This window comes from Macrobrachium rosenbergii, chromosome 56, assembly GCF_040412425.1.
Source record: "Macrobrachium rosenbergii isolate ZJJX-2024 chromosome 56, ASM4041242v1, whole genome shotgun sequence".
Classification (NCBI taxonomy): Eukaryota; Metazoa; Arthropoda; class Malacostraca; order Decapoda; family Palaemonidae; genus Macrobrachium; species Macrobrachium rosenbergii.
Window position 1 is genome coordinate 2282501 of NC_089796.1, and position 6212 is coordinate 2288712.

Sequence of the window (6212 nt, forward strand, 5' to 3'; positions counted from 1 at the left end):
ATGAGAAATATATTACAGTAAAATAAAACATTCGATTCGAAACGTAAAAAAAAAAAAAAAGAAAGTTCAAATGAAACATTTTTCGTTCAATTCTCGATATTGTACAGTGGCAGTTTCAGCGTCCTTGGCGTGAAAACCGAATGACAAGTTACACGCCCTGTTCTGAGTGTAAGTGATCCCTGGCCAGAGATGGTTACGAACCGACGTTAGAGGTAAAATTTTGCGTTCCGTCTTCAGTGTGCGGTGTTCTGTGGTTCGATAAGGTGGTTAGCTGAGATTCCTTCGTATTGTGAGCCGTTGTATTTTGTTGTGGCGGACATTCTGCTAATAGTGGCTCTTTGTTTCCAGTTTCCTGTACGGAAGTACTGCTTTGGTGATACTTGTTGGGTAGACTAATTCTAGGTGAGTGATGGTAATTTTTTTCGATGTTTTGTAGTTTTTTTATATAAGGTATCACATTTAGTTCATTAGTTTTTGTCGAAGATTTCAGTGCAACTGAATAGTTTTAAGTAGTTTGAGTACTTTTCGCTTAGGTTAGGAAAGGAGTTTTGGGTTTAAATATTCCAAATTAAGGGTGTGTAATATTGAATTTTTCAAAGGTTTCAGTGCAAATGAATAGTGAATTTAAATAAGCCTGAGTATTTTCGATTAGGTTAGGAGAAAGTTTTGGGACTTTAAATATTCAAAATTAAGGGTGTAATACTTATTTTGTACGTGACAGGGGCAAAAGACTTTCATTTTACTGTTTAGGTTAACCCCGTTTTAATATTTCCCACTCATTTTCAGGATTAAGGCTACAGGACACAACAGGATTCAAAATTAATCCAGCGACATTTATTGGATCTCGAATCAAGTCCATTTTCTCTCAAGGATTGACGTCAAGATATGAAGGAACTTATGGTAGGTAAATTTTTCCATTGCTGCACCTGCCCCCACCCTTTCAGGGGCGGCGCCCCTGGAGGGGTGGGGGTACTCCCATGACTTGCATAGGGCCTTGGTCTGCTATGCAAGTTCATGGGAGACTAATTTTTTTTTTCAGGTACTTCGTTTTAAGACTTAGTTTGGTGCAAAGTGGTTTTTGAATTATTTTAGCATTAACATTAACTTCAATGCAGATCAACTTAAAGTAACTACTAGGATGATATTGGGAATGGAAGTACATGTAAAGTAACTTCATTTGAGATTAATTTGAATGTAAAGTAATTTCTTTGTAGATAATAAAATTTAAATTAACTTTATTGGAAATGAAAGCTCATTGAGTAAACTGATCTTTTAAGTTGCAAAATACAAAATACAAACTTTTTACATTAATGGGAAATATTCTACTGATTTTGCTTTGGTTTGATATGAATCTGGTACAAAGAAAATAGAATCTTTCACAAATGTGTTTTTGGCTAGAATATAATTTAAATTGATAGTGGCAATTTATTCATTTCAATGCATTGAGATTTTTAACCTAGTCTAAAGGTTGCTAGTTGAAGTACAGTGCTTCAAAATTTGTATAGTGCTGTCAATGTATTAAGGTTTTTTTAGGCTGTGAATCTTTGGTACTGAATCTTATGGAAACAGTATGTTAATAGTATAAACAATAACAGAGCTTATACAAAGCAGATTACAGAGTCTTCAGGCTAGCAATGTTAGATTTAGTGAAATGAGATTTGGATATTTATGAACTGTAAAGTTTGTATTTGAAAAAAAATCTAGGCTTTCGTGTATAACAATGTAGTGCAGTTGTACGTGCATTGGTTAAGTTCTTCGTAAAGTAATAGCTTAAGTAATGTAACTGCTAAATTTTTTAGTGTCTTAATGTAGTTTCAGTACTAGTATTACAAAGGTTAGAGTAGAAGGGTCTAAAGGCAACTAATTTATTGTTATCGAACAATTTGCAAAAGTTACATTTTAAGTAGAATTGTTGCTACTCTCATCCAGAACGAATTTATTATTAGCGGAGAAAATTAATTTGACTAGTTTTTAAGGATAGGGGCTAGATTTTAAGGATAGGAGCTACAATAAACTGGTCCACTGGTTTTGAATGTGAAAATTGATAGATTAATCTGCTCTAGACTAACTAGGTCAATTTAGAGGCATGTTTTCAAACTGTACAGAACTTTTCTGCTGCTTGTATTTTTTATTCCAGGTTAGTTGCAAACAACGGTTTGTGTACATACGAAGCTCAAGAAGTTTGTTGTTCCAGGACAGTAATCAAGTTTGTTCATCTGAAGTGGCTGCAGTGAATCGAAGGTACTTGAAAATTATTTTTGAAGCTGGTTGCTGTCTTGAGTTTAATTTTACCTGTGGATTAATCATGGGTCTGACACTAAAGTGGTATGAAAATAACTTGGTGCCTGACTTTAGTACATGAAACTAAAATGTTTTAACTCTCGAACTTGTTACTGTTACACGTGTATGTAAATAAAGTTAGTATCAGGAAGGGTATTTTTCTGTGAAACATTGAAATAAGTTTCGGTATGCTCAGATGAGAAAATGGAAGTTTTTAATACCGATTAATATCCCCCAGTGTGGAGTTTTAAAATTGCATATAAAGGTCTGTAAGTGCTTTGTCTGCAATAGACCAAACACTAGGAATATGCTGGAGGGAAACACTTGTTAATTATTCAGATGAAACCTAATATGGAGTAAGCCCACAGCGGCCAATGACTTTGAATTCAAGCTTTAAAAGAGAATATGGTCTTCAGTAAGAAGGTCAAGGGAAACAGATTTCTCAAATGTATTAAGAATGAAAAGTTAGTATTAGGGTATTAATGTTTGCGTTCAGGGTTTTACGTATAAGTAAAACGAGAAATTAGGCTGTTTTAAAGTTGAAATGAAAGCACTTAAAATTTCAGAATGGTCGTATAGCAAGTCTTTGATAATGTTAGTTTGGCATAAAGCAGCAATGGACACTTGATAGAGCTGTCATTTAACAGATAGTTAGCTACGTTTCAATGTAGTTAACTGGGTTAATCTAGATAAGAGAAATACTGAGCACAAGTGTCCTGAAGCGTGTAGTTAAAGCTGTTTTCGATCAGTTCTTACAATAAGTGGCCTAAAGTCAGTAGGTGTTTTGAGCTTGAGGAAAAAAGAAATAGGCTGCCGTATCATAACCGTGAATAGTACGGAATTATACTACACCTAATACACCGGAGGTGTTGGTGTTAAATTCACACTATGAAATACTTCAAATTGTAGTAAGGGGTAGTCTTTGCTTGGAGTTTGCAGCAATCTTGGTGGGGTTCATACAGCAGCGTTAGGTTATTTTTGACCTAATAGCCAAGGGCACATGTCAGTCATAAGCTTGAAACCTCGTTCCAAAAAGCTAGATTATCTACTGTAGGTGATGTTTGGCTAGGTAACGTAATCTTCTTGGAACGTTTTCTTAAAAACTAGGTATTTTGTTTTCGTGAGGTATTAAGTAAAAATGAGTTTAGCTTGAACATAGACAAAGCAAGAAATGGTTTTTCCTTTTGCATTGCAACGGGATAAATGAAAAGTTCTTAACCAAAAGGTGGTGAGTACAAGAGGTGGTTTATTAGCGTTCTCGTCACTGCTCGAAACTCAATGGCATTGTCCTTGTGCACGAGTAAGCGCATGGCTTTAGGCGAATGTTAAAGCGTAGTTTTGAGTTCAGTCCCTAACCAGGCAATTAAATGACGGCGTGCGCGAGTTTCCTCGCACTTGAGCAACGTTAGGCCGCTGGCTGTTAACTGATTCGTGGTCTGCACTTAGACGCTATATTGTCGGGAACTATACTTATCGAATGTAGGACCTTAACGTAATCTCTAGTCTATAGGAGTGAAAACATTTAACCTTGTAATAATGAAATAATTTTAGTATAATTGATGCATAAGCAATTATTGGTATGACAATGCGTTCCACTGAAAGACAATGTATTTTAATTCTGAATGTAAGCAAAAACCCAGCTTCTACCGAATATGTTTGGTGCATTTATTGCGCGAAGTTTTTAATTTAGGGAATACGAGAGTCAGTCGAATCTGTGATAAAATATCACAGAGCGGAAGGCAGTTGTAACAATGGGGAATTTACCACCTTAAAAATTGTTGCTGATGTATGTATGATACTAAGTAGTTGCTTTTATAACTTTCAAAATGTCTCACTATGGTTCAGTAATATACAAGTTACAATAAGTCAAATGAGGAAAGCACAGCAATAGCATTACCATCGGCGTAAATGAAATTGGCGTGAAGGAACATTCAAGGAACTAGCAAACAGGGTACAGAGTATTTGAGGTAACGTGTAGGTAACCAAAGGCAAATGGGTATTTCGGACATAACACCATTTTTTTCAGCTGTCTCCAACTGCTAGGAAGAACTAATGGTACTGGGTAATACTTTGAGTCAGACATAGGTTAACCCTGTGGGTTTACTATGAGAAATCAATATCTAGGAACTTGACAGTAGTTTGACAGATAGCCCAGTGAAACAAGCACACAAACTTTACAAACTAATGGTTTTAAGGCTTATGTAGAAGGTCCTTTTAGAAACAGCACACTGTGGTCGATGGTAGACCAGAACATAACCCACAACTTCATCACTGTCAAAGGTTTAAATTCAAACCATAACTTTGAACTGTTGACGTACAGGAAAACTAAGAAAGGTAGTAAATATCTGAAGCATCATGAACACAGTACATTGTATATTGAAACATCACGAACAATAACTGGTTGTGTGGGAGCTATGGGTGTTTCTTTTAAAAGTGGCATAAACATAATTGTAGGGGCCATGGTTGGTAACTAGTACCGTGTCGTACGGATAATTTAGATTTGCAAATCGTGGAGACGAAGCTAGCAAGGCAAATTAGCTATTAAGTTTTAACTCGATAACCAAGTGACTTGCTATTAACGGTTTACTGATGCACAGTGATTTTCTGATGATAGCTTTCAGTGTATTTCACGTTTGGGGAGCAGAAGCCTTCAGCAATGGCAACAGTACAAGCGTAAAAAAACAATTCTATTTCGGAGGGGACGCTAATAAACGCAAAACAATAAATATTCGAGCACACTTCTTGCGGAACTCCAGGCGTAACAGGTCTAGGTTCACTGTCAGAAGCCCTTGGGCATTAACCCTCCGCTGATAGTCACTTGAATCCTGTGTAGGAAATATTGACCATGACGTGGAACAACTTAATTTGTAAAGTATATTAGCATACTCTTGACTAAAGGCAAAACCGTATTCAGTTTGAACTAAGCTAAGAATCACAGCTATTGGAATGGTCGTTCGAGGGATTAAATGGTTACAAAAAGGTAGAAAAAAGGGAATGAGGTGTTCCTGAGGGCTGCAAAGCGCCGTCAAGACAGAACAGTCCACACACCCAGCCACCTAAAAGAAAAAATCCTTTACCCAATCCCGTTCTCTCGTAAAACTTATTCATTTGTTGTCATTCGCGAGTCACATCTTGACTAACATTTGGATGAAAATCGTGACAAACGAGCAGAAATAAAAGTCACTTTCTCTGAGGTAATTTTTATCGTTGTTATACGAATTTAAATTCAAGGGTTTAATGAGGATTCGATAATTTACTACCGAGTAATATTAGATAGGCTAGGAGGGTGAATAGTGATCTATATTACAAGAAAACAGCCCACACAGTTTGTTTTGAATTGTTAAATGCTATTTAATATATAGCAAGGGAAAGCTATAAAGTGTACTGAGTATAGGAGCAAATACTTCAGACGTTTTTGTCTGAAAAGTAATTCAGTTTGTAAGAGGTTCAGGTACTATCCAGCAATACTAGAGGATGAATACTGACCTGAATTAGCTGACAACAACACATACAGTTCATTTAGAACTGTTAAATGCTGTACAGTAAAAGGAAACCATAAATTATATTAACTTTAGGAGAAAATACCTCAGACATTTTCGTCTGAAACGTAATTTTGTTTGTAAAGGGTTCAGGCTGACAAATTAATTGACAAATAAGGCCTTCACATACCTGTATTTGGCCAGGTGCGGCCATTTGACAAATCTTCCCAGTCTGTCATGAATCTTACATGTAAAGTTTTAAATTTGCTGTCACCAATTACATATGCCCAATTTGCGTTACTATATTTTCTTATTAATTATATTTATCAAGATCTAATCATTGTTGGTATATATATATTATATATATATATATATATATATATATATATATATATATATATATATATATATATATATATATATATATATGTTATAAAACTGAGTTTGTATTAT

At 35.4% G+C, this 6212-nt stretch overlaps 1 protein-coding gene and 1 long non-coding RNA gene across 2 annotated transcripts in view; both read left to right on the plus strand.

The window, feature by feature from the left end:
- Window positions 1-2431, plus strand: part of LOC136836359 (uncharacterized) — a 3328-nt gene extending 897 nt beyond the window's left edge. The window contains exons 1-3 of the long non-coding RNA XR_010852378.1: window positions 1-402; window positions 787-900; window positions 2138-2431. The exon at window positions 1-402 is cut by the window's left edge and continues 897 nt beyond it. This is a non-coding gene — a long non-coding RNA (uncharacterized lncRNA). The remainder of the gene's footprint in view (window positions 403-786; window positions 901-2137) is intronic.
- The window catches only part of LOC136836637 (uncharacterized), a 107340-nt gene that overhangs the window by 15386 nt on the left and 85742 nt on the right, over window positions 1-6212 (plus strand). The window lies entirely within an intron of this gene.